We start from the raw sequence: 18,234 nt of genomic DNA on the forward strand, positions 1-18,234 counted from the left end.
GCCTAAAATAAATAGTAATATCTTCACATGAACAAATTCTATCGAGATGGAACTCTATAAGGCAGCAGAAGAATAACAAAGCTCGAGACGAAAACGAAAGGAAATTCCCCTCAAAACGCGGTTTGTTCATAATGACCAGACTCAAGTAGGCGCAAACGGGAATAGGCCTATGATTTTTGAGTAAAATATTCATTGTATATATGATTGGATCGATGCTGCGATTGTAAAAAGATTAATGGCATTTAAAAAATCAAATTTTAAAATGCTATCTACAAGTTACAAAAATTGAAACCTCTGGGACGTTTAAACTGGTTTCAAGTGATCATCCGTTTAAACACATTGGTTTTCCAGCTATATATGAGGGTTTTGACGGCACACCATGTACCTCACGCTGGACTATCTGCTGACTGGTTATTGTTGATGCCCTCCCTGTCAATCAAAATAACATTAAGCACAAACTCTTTTCCCTAAAGGGCTTAACTCAAACCATTAAATAAAATATGAAAGAAAGAATTTGATACGGACAATTGCACATTACAACCAATCCAAGCCACCTGTTAAACCGGCACCATGACCCGGTCAATTAAAAAAAAGGTCAGTGATAAAGGTCAAAGTAAATTAGCCTGGTCTGACCGGCCACGGGGACCCACTTGGTATTAATGCTATGCAAATTTGATTACCGGGCGCATCTTCCCTGTGGTTCTGCCATAAACCAGGCTATCTACATTTAGCTTCATCCGCAAGACCAAGCCAAAACTACAAGGGATTGTTTGTTTGAAAATTTGAATACAAAATCAGTGAGTGCTTCTCAAATTCGTCAATATTCTAGAAATACAAGCGTAATGAATGTCAAAATGAGGAATTTAATGTGTGATAGTTTGTTATTCTGTGAAATTCAGCTTTGTACATGTACATGTATTATGCTACAGACCTTACAGCGTGTGACCTAGTCTATTTCATCATCTGCAAGTTGAAATAAATGTTTTATACTAATAATTACTAATTACCGAGCAGGTGCAAAGTTTGGATAAATACGTTTTAATTAGTAGGAAAATTGGCGTCCACATTCTTCCTTCACCCGTTTTTTTTATTCTAGGCCAATTATCCTCTTTTCCGAAGACAGAACCAAGTAAAACCGTGATTTTCAAGCCTTATTGTCTGATTTCCTGTTTTATATGATGATTTGCTGGTGATTCTGTAAAGAGATGAATGAACATTATGTTTAAAAATTAATGTTTAATTTTGATCTTACTTTAGTTAAAGATTCGACAAAGCCACAGAGCAGTTCCTTCTGATTCAGATATTTTGCAAGGGGACGAGAATGGTGTAATTCTGATCCTCTTTTCACATGCGCTCTGATGGAAATTGATTTCATCGACGAAAGCGTTGCCGAGTCTAAATCGCGGAAATTAAAGAAGGCAACCATTATGACGAATGCATGATCAGTTAATAATACAATTCTGGTGCTTTTATCACGCCTGCTTGGGTTCATTCACTGCGAAATCCTGCATGTTACACATGGCAACTCCAGGCTTTTTTTCGGGGGGGGGGCGTTTTTTCAGTGATAAACGCGGCTCTCCCGTCCACCTTTTTTCCCCTTATTCCGAAAGTGATTTCATTAGGGCCGGCTCGTCACGCCGCGCAAGGGGGGGCTGATGTGGACGCGGTCCCTCCACCTGGTCAAGGTGCTCGTGCTCTAGTCAGGCTAATTGACGGTTTGGCGAGAGCTCCGCGGAGCCCAGCCGACCAGAAGTAATTTCTCCCCTCCGTCATCCGTTCTCCCCCCCCCCCGTGAAAAGACCCGAACCGGCGCAGCGTTGGGGGGACGCGGTAAATTCGCCGTATCAACTCGGCCGGGGAGAGATGGCAAGGACAAGGAGAGAGGAAACGCACGGACTCGTTTTAATAATGTGAGCAAATTGTTAGCAAAATCTGCCCCACAGTTATGTGCATATGAAGATTTCTCTCCGTTCTGACGATTCCTTTGCTTCACATAACATTACTGAAACAAGAATTATTTTAGTAGTCTTGCAAAAAATGGTCTTACGTAGATCCACGACACATGAGATTTGGAACGTGCAAGAGAATTGTTCCGGGGAAGATAACGCTGGAGGAATGGCGCTCTTGTAATCCAACAATCTGGCCGAAATTCTCATTGCTTTTGCAGTCTGCTGCTCTCTGTTCAGCCCGATTCATTCTTAATTGTGTACAAGCATGGCAACTGCATTCACAAATGAATGGGAAATTCATTCCACACGGCACGGTACTGTGCTGGGGCCGTTCAAGCAATGCTGCAGAATACATCTGGGCCGAGCATGCAGCCAGATCAGTGCTAAAATGCACATGAAATCCGATCGCAATCTGGTTCATTTCCACCACGTGTGAGCTACGACATCTAGGAATAAATAAAGGGTACTTAATACTGTTCTTATTCCGATTAACGATGCCACTCTTTAGCATTTCCTGATCAGTGATCGATAGAAAATTATCAATAATTGCAGTCATTAAATGTCGGATTTTTCTCTGCATGGCTCTCTTTCTTAAGAGTTCGTTTTTAAACTCAGGGAATAGGTGTTATTAGAGGCAACATTTAACTCGAATTCACAGGTTCAAGCAGCGGGCTATGCCTTCTGAAACAAGGAAACGAATCCTCAGTTGCACTTGTAATCTCTAACCGTGGGAGTGCAGCAGAAACCGCCGCTCTACCTGTCAACACTGTCGGGGTCGATCATAACAGCCCCCGTGGCTCGGGGTAGAAGGCACGGGCGAGGCGACAGACAAATTACAGAGGCATGGGACTCACCTCTTGGACCCGTCCCGACCGCTCAAAGCTGGGATCAAGAGCCCGGCCTGACGACGGCGTTCCAGGTGTCTGGTCCGGGCTGTCTGCACATGAGGCAATATATACCACCGGGAGGAACGAAACGGTTACCCAACTTAATGCGACAACGCCAACGCCTAAAACAGGATCTTATTCCTGCATTTGCCCCTCTGCGTTTTTCGGAGATTTTGTAATCCCTTTCAGAGGTAGAACCGTCCATCTGAACTACACAAGGGACCAGCCCGGCTCGAAACTGGATACCTGGTGTGGGGAGAGGAGAACGAAAGGGGAAAAACAAAATTGAAATTTACTCTGAAAGGGTAAACTAAGGGGACTGTTGTGACGCCGAGTTTATGAAAATAGCAAGAGAGGAAAAGAATAACACTTAGGATTGCGTCCCATGCCATGAGCCCCCGTGTGCTTGGGTTCTAAGCGCTTGGTGCACACAATGCGTTTAGCGTAGCGTACAATAATCGCGGTGTACAACACGCCTGTTTGCTTGGCGATTTTTTTTTTTTTTGCCTTCAATTTTTTTTCCCCGAGATAACCAGCAGCTGGCCGAGCTTGAGGCGTTTCCATGCTGGGGAGAAAGCCCTTGAGGGAACTCGACTCTTTTTCTGTCGGTTATTCTTCGGCGGACAAAGTGCAGGAAAATACCAATATACGGGTAGAAAAGTGGCCGCTTATTTTCCAGCAGCGCGCTCGCTCACTCGGCATCCCGTCCATTTTATTATGATTCCTGTCATCCTCTTCATTTTCTTCTCTTTTTTTTTTCCCGAGGAAGACGCTCTGCTGTAGTTCAATCATGCTCCCTTGTGAGATGGGGAAGGGACACGCAGGGGAGCTGGGGGTGGGGGGAAATGAAGAAAGACGGTCGAAGGCAGGAGCGACCTTCAGCGGGATTTCAGTTTCTTAGCGGGCACACAATCGGACAGGAAACCTGCTCAGCAAACAGAGACATCAGATGGGATGGCGGAGGGATGGTAAGAGATCGACGGGCATTGTCGTGGCGTTTAGGAGAGGAAAAAACAGCTCCAACGACTGAGAAATGATCGGAATGACTAAAAGGAAACGGCGAAGGCCGTTTTTTTCCCCGCCCCGGAAACAACAGCCAACATTGTCAAATGGCAGGCGAGGTTTTGCTGGGCTCTTCTGATTGTACGGGCAAATAATGTAGTAAAGCCAATGCTTCCACAGCTCTGTACAGTGTCCTCTTTTTATCTGGCAATTTGATTTTGGGAGCACTTTTGTATTTTTCAGTTTTAACAAAACCATAACAGGGTGCGGTTGATTTTTTTAAATGCTTGACGAAAAAAAAAAGCTTGACGAGAGGGTCACCAGCGATCAAACCCGGACCCCCCCGCCTTGCCAGCGTGAAGGTGACTGACACGTCTGCAAATGTCACCCGATTCCGTATGACACGCGCAGACGGCCGTGCACTAGATTTACTGCAACTTTGGGTCGCCCGAAAAGGCTGGCTTTTGTCGTCTGTTTGCGGACAGCTTAGGCTACTTTGTCAACTCCGGGCCACGTCCTGCATAATCGACGGGTCTAGCTGCGTGTGTCAGTTCCCTTTTCCCCGGCCCGTTTCCAGGGCGCTGAACTTCGTGCCGGGCTTTTGTTATGTTTTGGCCCTCTGCGCCAAGGTTGAGACACCTCAATTCGAAATTTCCCCCTTCCCCTACGAAAACGTTTCCCTTTTAATCTCCCTATAGGAGTTCATACGTTGGCCGTTGCCGGAGTGGTGCGAATTTGGGACTCCTTTGGAATGAGAATTTCCTTTAACATATTGTCACTGGTGCGGATCTTAGTGAATTAAATAATGAGAACATTTTGGCAAGTGTAAAAGTAAGCATTAATGTAAAGTTAAAAAGAAATCTGGTTTTCTGGCCAATTTTCACATTGTACCAGAGGCGTCTTTAGGTTGAACATGTTACGAGCCCTAACTGAACGCTCGGAAACAGTGATTAGGCACCATGGAGAAACGTACCCGAGACGTGTAAGTGATTCGCTGTCATCCTTACACAAAAGAGATTAAATTCTGACATAAATCAAAATGATTAAAAATCGGCCACTGCCCCAAACTGACAACTGTTTAACTTGGTGGTTATCATTGATTATTTAATGGCGAAAAGGAGACTTTACTATTCATTGATGTATTAAAAATAGTCAAATAAATCTTTCTCAGGTCCACTAAAGTTGCATTTTCGGCTTTGAGTTTATAATTAACGCTAGTTTTCCTCTCAATTTTACTCATAAAGAAAACAAGATTAAAACGATTCATTAAAGACTACTACACACACCAGAGCCCTTTCTAATCACGGTTTGCAAAGTCAGTACAATTCAAAGGCCTATCTCATGCAGGGCAAGACCACAGGTGTGTAATAGAATCACACAGAGAGAACCAATCACAATCCGTCTACTAGTGGATAGTTCCTCTCACAGGATGAAATTGGGCCGAGATCCGAACTGTATACCCTACGTATGTCCGTGTAGAGATTCTATGATTGCAAAGATTCCCATTTCCTATAGTGCCGGATCAATATTTCATCAAATCATAACAAGGCCTCTCACTTGACGATAAAAAAACTCACCATATGCAACTTCGCAGAGTGATGACGGTTATACAATATCGTAGGAAAAGCAGTCTACACGGCCACTCAATATGACTGGAAATCGGCACGGCTGAGCCCCGAGGCACAAGCCGGTGCCACGGACGGATAATGTAACGGGGAACCCGGTGCGTGGAATGATACACACACGGCTTGCCGACCGACCGAAATAAAGGGCTCTCCAATTCAGACTTGCGCTATATTATAGGGTTCTACATCCACAGTACTTTTCCATATGCCGCAATTAATTTCATTTTTCCTCCCCCCCCGACCAAAAGTTCCAAATTTTGCAACTGATACGTTGGCAAGGGGTACGTGCGGAGTCCCGACGTTTTAGCGCGAATCACCGCGAAGGAGAGCGGGCAACGTGGAGTCGACGGCCCCTGTATTCTGTGTCAGACCGGGCAGGTGGCTCGAGACAGGATACATTTCTGCCCGGATTGATTTCCGAGTACAATACGAGGAAAGAGAATACCGGACAAGCCATCACTATTTAATGAAGTTTCTGGTTTCTGTCTTCTCCTGTCGATGATTGAATAAGAACTTGAAGAGTGATGTAGTCGAATGGGCATTACATGTAAGTAGAACCCTTATGAGTTCGATATGACCATTTAGCGAGTATCGATATAACTCCCCAACGAAATGCTCCCGTTGCTACAACATGGGTTTCACTCTCTGAGATATTTAAGTAGAAGACAAGGTACAATATGAACCATAAATCACATAGTTGGAATACAGAAATAGAGTGCCGCGAATTTCCATTACTAACTGAATACCCTTGACAAGCGGTATTAGACACCCTCTTCGTGGGAAATAAAAACCGAGGAAGAGAATGTTATCTTTCTGAAAATCTCCACACTTGGCAGATCGCACTGCTATCCGCTCACCAAATGCATGCATTTAGCAAAGCACTTCACACCGCCCGGACGTTGCAACATTGCGGCCTTCGTCCGGTATGGTTCCCTGAAGTCAAGTTCGTGCTACACCGCTTGATTCTGAAAACAGAAAGGCAGTGCCAAACTAGAAGCTGCCTTCCTGCATGGCACTTGCCTTACAGCATTTTAAAATGACAAATAGAAGAAAGGAAAATAAAAAGAAACGACCATTTTTTAATGGAACAAAATGTCCGCCCTTAAAGGAAAACTTGAGTATTGACAGCAGTGCTGTTTTAATCAAAAGAGGGCGCTGTGAGTGTCAGCATACGCGGCACAATATTTCGATATTTTGATGAATTTAAGACAACCATGATTATGACAAGTACATTTTGAGAGAATCTTTCCCCAAGTTTTGTTGCATATGGACAACCTAAAGATGTGATACCGTAACTTCGCACGTATCATCTGCAGCAACAATTTCAACCTCGTGCATTGGAGATCAGTTGTACTGCATGCAGACGCCCATACGAGCGACTCCTTCACGTGCACCAATCGGTGACGATTTATTAAATATATCATTGTGCGGACTCTTACAAAATAATCGCATTTGAAACGTATGACAAGCAAACCTCAGCGTACGTCAACGGACGCCTTCTGCAATGTACATGCGAAATAACATTCATGCGCACTGCAGTTTTTGGCTTACGGTGAAAGATATCTAAATGTCTCTCAACAGTTGGCGTTGTTTTGCAAGTGAGTTTCAGTGCTTTTCTCATTGTACTAGTCTGACTCTTAGCAATTCTTAAAACAAATATCGGCCTAATTTAGTGTAATGCAACAGCAACGTGAGATAGGCAATACATTGAATACTCAATCGAATACTCTGTTCTTTGTGATTGGGAAAATCTCTGAAGCACCTCATCTGTTACTGAAAAAAAATTCAATTCTTCACTCGAAAAATAACACTGCTGTCTTTGAGAATAACTCTTTTCGCCTGAACTGTATGTTAATAAAACTGTCTTTCCTTTCACGTTGACGAAGTGCGTCAAAGTCGTTCGACTTCCACTGGACTTAATTTGACACTCGAAATTGGCGCTTGTGTAATTGTCATTGGCGATTAATTATCTTGATGGACGTAGATGAGGTAGTGGTCGGGCTTATGACGTTAAACCTGATGCGAGATTTCGGATATTAATCCTCCCAAGCTGCGGATCAAGGTCAGTCTGTGTGGTCCGGCGAATCGGAGTGTCGGCTTGGCGCCGTTATTTGTATTTCCGAGCGAGTGTCCGAGAGCGTGCATGTGTACATGTACATCACCTTTGTTGTGTACCGGTACATTCCTCAACGAACACGCATGCTCAGTAGAGTTAGTAACGCAGCAGGATGAGGCACATCTCGGCACGGTTGCAAACCGAGCACGGGGAGCGTGGCCATTGTCTGAAAAGCCCCACCAACGATTGTGAAGCTCTCTTCTTCTCGTTTTTAATTAAGGAAATTGCTTACACCTTAAAGGGTATTTCACGATGATATGAGAAGGCTAAGATCAACAGTACTTACTGAGGCAATCTACTATTGGGAAACGTGTGTGCGGAGCTGGCTTGTTCCTTAACGTGTCGTTTCTATCGTGGATTCAGCTTTTCTTAGGCTTGTTTCTCTCTATTGTGCCACCATCAAAGAAAGTCCCCATAGTCTGTGCCAGTGTTATTTATTTTACACTTACGTGCTTCTCAATAATAAAATTGCGAAGACCATCCATATTCTTGTACGATTTCGTGCCGCACTATGATCTAGCCGAATGGGCTTGCAATAAGCCTCTTACAGGTTAAATTTGAATAAAATCTGGTAGACGGAATTATCTGACAGCACATAAACACAACAATTTGAATTTCCCATGCTTAAAGACACTATTGCTATACCTCATGATTCAGGGCAATCTTTAGCAGGGCGATCACCATCTCTGCACCGTGGTTCCTTGGTGCCCTTTTTATCCATTGAAAAACAGTGCATTGGTGCAAGGCGTTTCTTCTGTAGCTAAGCAAAAGCTTGCCCCGGTTCATGAGGTAGGCCTACAGTAGCAGTGTTTTTAGTCTGGAGAATTCAACTTGGCATGTTCACCTGAATTTAAAGAACTCAGTGTACCAGATTTTATTCAAATTTAACTTAGAAAAGGCTTATTCGGGGATTTTAGACAGGAAAATAAGATCGAAAATAATTATCCTAATTTAGATCTGAAGTCGCTGTTAAATTGTAGTATGCTTTCTTCGAAGAACATGGGATGGCTGCCACACTGCGCGACGTGTACTGGTTGGTCACTTCATTGTGTGACGAGTAAGATTTGGTTGCCCTGCGTGATAACGCTACAAAATGACCAGTGATGAATGAGGGCACAGCTGTACAGCTTTATTTCTGAAATCAACGGCATCCTGAGTGGAACAAAAGAGGAGCGATACAGGATGTCGATTTACTGTCACGTCTATTATGCTGCGCGTGGAACATAGGCCGTAGATCCCTTGGCCAAACCAGCACTTGAACAAACAGGGATTTAACTGTCTTTTTGTTTCTTCGTACGGAGACAACAAAGGACGTACAGCTATTGGAAGGAATATCCAAATGAAGCAAGAGATGGGACAGAGAGACCCCCCCGGCTTTGTGTTGGTCATTGTTTCACTGGAATCTGAGGAATTCTTTTCAGACATGGGGGGGGGGTGTTAGGTAACAATAGTCTAGAGCGTGTATAGCGATTGGACATGATGGGGGTACCCCTCAGTCTCATTTCTTGCTGGATATTCAGATATGACAATAAAATATCCCAATATTAGAACTGACGTCTCATTACATATCTGTTGCCTAAGCACTTGACGACGCAGTTCTGGTATTTTTGTAAAAAAAAGCGGATCATCAAATAAGTTCAAACTTTTAAAAACACACGTTCTCTCAGCTTCACTGAAAAGGCTATATAAGCCTACTCTATGGACATTTTCCTTATGTTTAAATTCGTTCTGATTTTGTCCACAGTCTATGAAATGCGACCTTACAACAAACGGTGTACACTCGAAATCTAACTTTCCCTGTATAAAGTGATAAATTTGAATTAGATTTGACTTCAGTCAGTTTAAAAAAGTCAACTTCAAAGGTCTCAGACCGGCCTAAACTGGCACTGTGCAAGCCTATGATGTGCCATTTAACATTAAGAACTCCCTTTTCCCTAACTGTGTTCCCGGGGCCAGCGAAAACCCCACCCCCAAAAAGAACAAAGCACAAGGAGAACGCCTTTGATCCAATCTAAAAGAAATTATTACTTTTCCTTAAGGTCGACATTCCTGAACATGTTGAAACCTGAGCAATTTTCCCAATTTTTGTGACTAGCCGAAAAGGTTTTGGTCAACGGTCAAACGTATCGGCCTCTCTCCCTACAGAACCGTGCCTGTCAGAACGGTTCGCCCTTTCCCTTACCATCAAATCAAGGTGACGGATTGTCGCTCGGCGTTCTGCCGATTACAGGCTTGACCGATAATCCCCGAGATGTGATTAGATTTCATGGGAATTTTGATCAGGTTTTAATCCCTCCCAAAATGACGGGATTAGCAGCTCAACGGCAGCGGTGATGGGGTGAATTATTCGTGGTCGCGTTTGTACGGTACAGCAGCGAGCCCCTTCCTCTAATTTGATGGGAACAGCATCAACTCACACCGACGCACAATAACAACAGAATTTAGCGGTGGGAAGTGATCCGACTTCACAGGCCTCTTCATTGAAGATTCTGAAAAAGCTACAATGGCAATTTTGAGAAAATGTGCGGAATTATGTTGAAAGCAGAGTGTCGTTGTCTTGAAATTCCCGTGTTTGCAAATCCCTTCCCGAGACAACAGAACTCCAAAACCACCGAAATGAAGAGAAGGGTTTGTGTGCAAAAATGTTATAGAATGTCGTTCTTCCCTAGTTCAACCGGCATGTGACACATAAATTGCTGGTACGTGCTTCTGGACGATAGTTTGGCGACTGTATTTTACTCGAAGATGGGACGGAAAGAACTGACACGCGGGTAGTTTTGTGGGAGAGTACCTCATGTTTGGCCGTTGTAGGAGTCCAAAAAGGGTAAAAATTTTCACAAAGATCAAGCACAAATCAAAAGTAAAACAAACACACCTATACACAGTGCAGTTGCATAAACAAAAACAAAACATAATGAAAACCGAACTAATATAGCTAAATAGTAACAAAACGCACCTGTACAAGCATGATCAAATCAAACTGCGGAGGGAATCTCCGGGTTCCCGTCTTTAACATGCCCACACAAATTCAAGCGGTTACCAGGGAATTCTGGAATGTGAAAGGGGTTTTTCGGTCTTCGCCCCGTTCCCCGATGGTTGAGTAAATCTTTTAGTATATTTACGGCAGAGACGAAAGTGAACTGAAAGAAAAAGCCTTCAATACCAAATGTTCTCTTTGTGTTTGTCTTGATTGCCTGTTGTGTTTGTGTGTGGTTTTTCCGATTAAGTTTCAGTTTAAGCTTAGCTGTTAAAGATTTCTCCAACCTACAGGGGAAGCTGGGAAACGTCCCTCCTGTTTCAAAATCAGAGCGGCCTTGTGCGCAAAGCTGACAGAACTTGTACATGTACCTGCTCTGAATTGCATTCCGTCGCAGACCGTATCCTCATTTTAGCCGCTCCAAAAATGAGCGAATGGTAGAGAAGGAATTCACATCAAGCTAAAATTACTGAAGAACTGGTGTAGCTTGCAATTTGGCCTTCACGAAAACTTTATTGATCCATTGACCGCAATGCACATGAACAAACATAATTGTCAAACAAACGACAACCCTGCCGCGAAGTGATGCTGGGAGTCCATATAAGGGAAAAAACAGACCTGATTTAATAGGAGTTTACAAGTTATTAGAACAGAACTGAACTCTGTCAGTCAAATTAGCTGCGGTGGACCGGCCAACAAAGCCCTACTATTGGATTAACCGAGAGAGATCCAAACTACCCAAACGAGACCCAACACGACACTGATTAAGCATCGCATTTTGCATAAAAGCTATCAGATATTTTCCGAAAATCGGTTTGTTGTTTTGTCTGTCTGAGGCGACTACACCTCTTTAATTTGGGGGGGCACATTAACCGGTCCACTCTGTCTATCCGCGGCACGGCTTGTGCTAGCCAGGTGCGTCGGGAACCGCGACGCATGATGATGTATACTCTATGAGGTTAAACATTGACCTCACTCGAGGGAATTTTTTGGGGGTGCAGCGGAGGTAGGCTGGCGTTCACTCGTGTAATTACAAAAACACGTAACGCGTGGCCCGTCTAGCCGTTCCCTTCACACCTTTTCCTGCTTGAGATGTGAGCTGTAACCACACTGCAACAACACCCCCCCCCCTCGCCGCGTCTACAAAATTATAAGTCATGAGGTCTTGGAAATTACAGCTAAATTCCTATTTTACCCAGCAAAGATCGAGTGGGATGCCAATGGGAAAAACACAACAACCAGAAAAGGTGAGCCGGGCAGATATAAAAATATGGATTTAGTTCCTATACAGGCCTACGTCAGAAAAAAGCGCGCGAAATCTCCAAAAAACTAAATGCAAGACGAAAAAGGGGATTGGAACTGTTAATCTGTAACGCGCCGATAAACATTCGCTGATTGCAACAATTTACCGGTGACCAAAGAAATAGAAGGCTGGTTAGATGAATTCAGAAAAAAAAGTCAGTTCGGGAGTCTCGGAAGAGTGGGAATCGCCAATTCTGAAGTCGGCTAATGAGAAGTAATTACTAATAGATTTGTAATTGTGAACTCAATCCCTGCATAAAATTCTGCTGAGTTGAAAAGCTAGCTACGGAACACATCTCTCGCTATGCGAAGAAATACCGACACGTCGACAACCTCAACTTCTTGTGACAATATCATACGACAATGAAGATGAAAACCACGACAACATTCGAGCATCCAAGACAAACAAGATGCGAGTATCGAGACTCTTTTTTTTTAATGAAAGCGTCTTGGAGAAAGAAAACACCAGAATTGAAACTCACCATGTATTTCTGGCCTTATGCTCTCGCCTCCTGCACATTTTCCTCAAGGATCTCTAAAAAGAAAGGAAACCCACGCCTCTTCACCGAGATGAAACATCACAGCGCGGACGAAACCACGTACCTGTATGAGATTCCAAAGTAAATAAACACATTTTATACATCAAAACCGACCCTCTATATACTTGTGGAAACACAATCAGCATAACACAAGGAGAAAATTCTAACCAAGAAAAAAAAAACTTCCACTTATGGTTTTAGTCAAAGAGTGCATAATGAACCGAAATGGCCGACTGGGATCGCGCTACGTGAGCCGCGATCTGGCGGGCAACAGACTCACATTATAGCCCCAATATTGACGCTGGGCACACAAATATTGCACAAACACAGGTTTACTCGGGGCTGGAGAAAGGGGAAAAAAGCTAACAGCGAGTGCGGTATTATGAATAATGAAGTGACATTCAAGGAGTACGGGGACTATTCCCCCGTACGTGCCGGGCAGAAAAGAAGACAATCAGACGGCTCCCGTGGGATTCCCGCCTCGGTTATTGCCCTTCGGGTTTTCTTTTTCATTTCTCTCTTTTTTGCCCTTTTTTGCTCTTTTTTTCTCTTCTCACGACAAACTTACGGCCGTGTCCTAGTGGTTGAGTATCGGCGCTGGCGATACGGCGCTGAGACAAATGTTGACGGCAGGGGACAGACGTGGAACGAGGGAAGACCTAGACCCCAACCAGCAGGGGGCCCCTCGTACTTTCGAAAGCGGTCATGGAAGTGAACGAGCTTTCTGGTGTGGATTTATTTTAAAGAGGCTCCAAATCAATATTCTCTTCGTAAAAACAAACAACAACAAAAAAATTGTCCTAGTTTATATATTCTGATGTCCCGGGCTATTTGTCGTGTATGACAGGTGCGTAGGTATATACCCTCAAAGCAAGAGGGTATCAAAATAATACTCGCAATGAACTCACGCAGGCCAAGTTACGTTGAGGGATTTGTCCAGTGCAGAAGGCTATTTGTACGGGATATGAGTCTAACTTGACGATCATCGCCCATCTGACCTCTTTATAACACCAGAAAGAAAACACAAACCCTTATACATGTATTTAGTATTCTTTCTTTGTTCTTGAAGCGCAGTTTCCAAATTGCTACCATTTAAACCAGACTGTGTTTCTTGGGTTGATATTTCGACCAAACGTCCGCATGTAAAAAAATCATTTTCCGACGGATAAGTCTACCTAGGGAATTCCTCCCTTTTGAGTAAACTCCAAAAATCTATTTCGTGAAATTCTTGTGGGGTGCCGTTTAAGTATCCTACACATAGGCCTACAACGAATGTTCCTTGGGGGCACTTCTTACTGTTTGGTACCCTACAAGGCACCATAAACATACGCAGTTTTGTAAATAGTCCACACAAGTGGCGTTAGATGTGTAAAATGGAATTTGAAATCAAAGGTCAATGTGGTTAAAGTCTCTTGTTTAAAATTTTAAGTCAGATCAGCGAAAGGCACGCTTGCTTTACCTGACAACTTTGGCATGATTTTATCGTCTATTACTGGCACCAGAATGTTGCTTTATTTAATGCCATGTCGTTCTGCCAGTCTTTGGGGAGTCCGAGATAAAAGCACATGGCAATCTGTCTGTTTCAAGGCACAGCACGCGATCCACCAGGGACACCTTCGATCCAAGCTCCTTCCCTCTTTCTCTTAACCGGGCCCAGGCCTACCTCAGGCCCCCGAACCTGGCCGGCGCCTGACTCCTCTTCGTCCGGTCATTTCAACACCTTGGCTTCTCGGGGCTCCCGCGGGCATTTCGCGGCTATCATCGGAACAATAGGTGGGGTTACCTCCGCCGACAGGTGTAAAGGACTGATGGCCCGGCAGTACAACTCGGCTATAGCCGGCACGTCGCCCCAGGGTATGGACCCCCGAGTTTCGGTGAGGAGAACTTTTTTTCTTCTTCTTTCGTGCCAAGATCGCGACGTGTCCTCGATTCAACCTGGAACAGCACGGTTCTGCCCCCGGCTCAATTCGTGAAAGTCAAAAATAAAATCTCCACTCGTAACTGGGTCCACGGGTTGAGCCTCACACCATCTGGCATTCTTTCAAAATCAGTATGAAACACATCCTAGCGTAATGATTTAAAACAGCTGCAGTTTGACAGTGCTGACACCTTCACTCGTCTTCTCTTTATGATGCTGAAGTCAAAGAAGGAGTTTAAGAATGGATGTATGACTTACTATGACTCCGCGTTGACATGAACGCTACCTCTACAGGCTAAGAAGGCCAGATAGGAGAGGTTTAATGTAGGCCTATGCAGTACCATCGCCCAGCTGTAGACAACCAGATAATCTGGTTCATCATTTTTGTGAGAAACGGTTGCCAAGTTAAATCATGGAGGAAACTTTATTCCTCTATGGTTGAACTGTGTGGCCAGCAGCATCCCTTTATTATTCCAAAATTCCAAATTTAGAAAAGTCACAATGCAACACTCACAGCCCAGTTTTGCTTTTTGTTCTTGTTTTTTTCACAGATAACACAATAGAAAAGTTTGAAGCTGAATACCATTTACTCAAAACTTTAGGAGGGATGTGTAACTGATTTCACAGCGCGTGACATAGGCCTACAGGAAAGCGCCACCTATTATTACGAGCTATCTGGTCCAGTATTCCGCGGGAGACCTACTAGTTAGTGAACGCATACAATCGGGGGGCGGTGGCGCGCACGGCGTGGGGGAGCGGGGCGGGATCACCGGGTCGACAGGTCCACGGATGTACACGCACGTCGCTGTCAACGAAGACAGCGATGGAGTTCCACGGGTGCCCTGGGCACTTTAGTTAATGATGGTTCTCGATCAGAACGGGAGGAGACAAAAAAAGTGCAGGGCGTATCTTGCGTGTGGTCGCTCGCCAGGGGCCTGATGGTCTGATATTGAACGCAAGACGATTTAAGCTTCCCGGGTACTTGAGGGAAAAAAGGATGCCATCATGGCTGAAGACTGTCCATCTGCGCATATGGTAATGTTCATTTCTTCCTAGAGACAGCGGCTCCCTGCCACAGATGGCTACACAAGCCTACCACCATCGCACTGATTATATTTTAGCGGTCTTCAATGTTCCCAGATTTGATGTTCTCTTTTGGATTTTACCGGTTTAATTACCGAAAGAGAATCACAGAAGTTACGACATGTCCCAAAAGTCATCACCATACATGGAAGTCGAATCTCCACTTGAGTAAGATTTGTGAACAACGGAATTTGTGTTCAACGGAACCGAATTTACCAAATAAAATAAATCGTGGAGAAAGAATGGTTGACGCAAAAACTCTGATTTCCCCCAATGCGATGGTGTGAGTCAAATTACAGTTGTATCTTTGATTAGCCGAAAAGCACATGACTCGTCAATCAGCGGCGTATGTCCTTGATGTTATCGTCTACGTTTAAAGCATCTTATTTTTAGGAACTTTGGAGTTGTAAGTATGACCTCAGTGTTGTTTTAACGTTGTATAGCCTTGTTTTGTTTAGCTGGTAGTCGTCACTGGGCTGCGAGACTGTGCGAGTATCGACCCCTTTCCCCCAGTAAGCATCCAGTTATTTTCGTTCATCTAAAAAGACACTCAGCAACAGGCATAAAGAAAGCGATCCTTATGGACAAAAACAAAAGAGGCTGTTACCGCAAAGCAATGTAAGGACAAAGTGTGCGCGCTCGCCGTGTGACGTCAGTCAACCCGACGCAAATTCCTAATGTGAGTGAAAACTTTGCATTAGGAAGCTCCCAATAAGGAAGGAAGCTCCCAATAAGCCTTGTGCGAGTTGAATGAGAATAAAATCTGGTACACTGAGTTCTTTAAATTTACGTGTCCATAGCAATGTGAATTTTCCGTTCTAAAGACACTGTTGCCATACCTCGTGATTCTGGGCAAGCTTTTGCTTAGCTACAAAAGAGACACCTTACACCAATACACTGAGTTTTAATAGATACGAAGGGCACAAAGGAACTGGTCAATTCCAAAGATGGTGGTCGCTATGCAAAAGCTTTCCCCGAATCACAAGGTATAACACTGTGTTAAGTCTGGGGAAACGTTGAAATTGTTATTACGTTGAGGTGCAATCAGATAACTCAGTGTACCAGATTTCATTCAAATTTGACTCGCAAAAGGCCTATTGTACACATGGAGAGAAACAGTGAACACTGTGTATGTGGAACAGGATAAAAATTCTTTGAAATGATATGGTCCATGGCTAGGTTATTCGCCGGGGATGTGTAGCTACTTCCGCTCAGTGTTTTTGTGGTCTAAATATACTCATCACCGGAAAGAAGAAACAATTCCTATACATGTACTACATTGTGAAAAGGAAAATCGTTGTTTCTCCTAAAGAATAGAAAACATTTTCTTGACTTTTTTTGTAAAAAGACATCAACAAAATTAATGAGCCGTAGAAGCGGGAAAGTCTCGATTCCTCTCGAAACCTCGGTTTTGTACTTCCCACTAAAAAAAAAGCCACGCAAAGGAGCGACTCTGTTATCTTGGACTTTTCTATTGTCTCCCACTAGAACTTGTAAAAATACATTAACAAAATTAATGAACCGTAAAAGCGGAAAACTCTCGATTCCTCTCGTTCATGATCGACAACTTTTCTTTCAGTTTTGGATTAACCTTGATTTTGTACTTTCCATTTAAAATAAGCCACGCGAAGGAGAGATTCTGTTATCTTGGACCTTTCCATTGTTTCCCACCAGAATTCCCAATACTCGTGGGAATCGATTGAATTCTCATGACCCAACGAACCAAACTGAAAGCTCACTTCACATGGCACGAGTAGAGAAGAAAGGGAAAATCCCGTCGGTTGCTTCAGACTTAAAACGAAAGATTAATTGAGCTTGGACTCACTCACGCGGTTTCGGATGCGGTCAAATCAGTTCATTCGCTGACACGTGTTGCAATTACAGACATTGTGGCCACAGCACTACATGTACTCCGTCAAGGATATCAGAAACAAAGAATTTGAAGAGAATCTTATATTATTGCTTCCTTTGCGAGCCTTACCGTTCATTTATATCGCAATTGCAATTTCTATCCGATGACAATTATGTGGACCGTTTACTCCTACGCGTATTTATAGTTTCTCGCGTTTCTAGTCTCTCGCGTCACCATGCGGGCATCATCGATGCGACACATTGCAAAGAAATAATGATATGAACGAAAATAGCCTGAAAACTGAAGTGTGATGATCCGATGGAAGAGGTCAAAAACTAGGGCAAGCTAGAAATCGCTACCTCAGCCATTAGAGGGTTTACATACAGCTACTTCTACAAAATGGTGTATCTCAGTCATGCCGCACTCCAGCGAGAAGCTGAACTCCCGAATCCGCTCTAGTCGATTTCAACAAAAAACACGGACATCTACAGGGAAAAAGTCTAGTTATAGCCATGGCGATACAATATTCCAGGCAGACTGAACTGAATCCAACTGTTCAAAAAAACAAACAAACAAACAAACAAACAAATGCCCTACACGATACGTCAATAAATGCGAGCGCTTTTTATTTGTCGCTGATGATGAGGAATATAAATTGCTCTGTGAATCTCTGCTCCTGTGTCTATGCATGCTCTGCCAGTCATTCTATCGTCTGTTCCGTAGTCTATCTGCCTATCTTACCTGATGTTTGCCTGCACAGGCCTTACCAAGATTTCTCAACAGTGTTTGCCGAGGTCTTGCCTGACGTCACAATGGACCGACTTACATCATCGGCATGCCGTCCACTCGAGGCGACATCCAACCCTTATCGCAAATGTTTATCAACAAGACTTCTCCTCCATCAGCCCCCACCTTCCTACTCCTCTGTCTCCCGACTCTCCTCAAGTATTCCCTTTGTCCTGAGGTATCCATCTTTTCGCCTTT

The 18,234-nt window shown here is 43.8% G+C and overlaps 1 long non-coding RNA gene across 3 annotated transcripts in view; it reads right to left on the reverse strand.

Annotated features, from left to right (window-relative positions):
- The window catches only part of LOC110983294 (uncharacterized), a 94,158-nt gene that overhangs the window by 38,582 nt on the left and 37,342 nt on the right, over window positions 1-18,234 (reverse strand). For 2 of the 3 annotated variants that reach the window (XR_015425602.1, XR_002598703.2), the window contains one exon: window positions 12,341-12,461. This is a non-coding gene — a long non-coding RNA (uncharacterized LOC110983294). Of the gene's footprint in view, window positions 1-2,803; window positions 3,083-12,340; window positions 12,462-18,234 lie in introns of all 3 variants that reach the window. The other variant, XR_002598704.2, reaches the window with a different exon arrangement.

The sequence above is a fragment of the Acanthaster planci genome, linkage group LG06 (assembly GCF_054643075.1).
Source record: "Acanthaster planci isolate LZ-2023a linkage group LG06, COTS_SCS, whole genome shotgun sequence".
Classification (NCBI taxonomy): domain Eukaryota; kingdom Metazoa; phylum Echinodermata; class Asteroidea; order Valvatida; family Acanthasteridae; genus Acanthaster; species Acanthaster planci.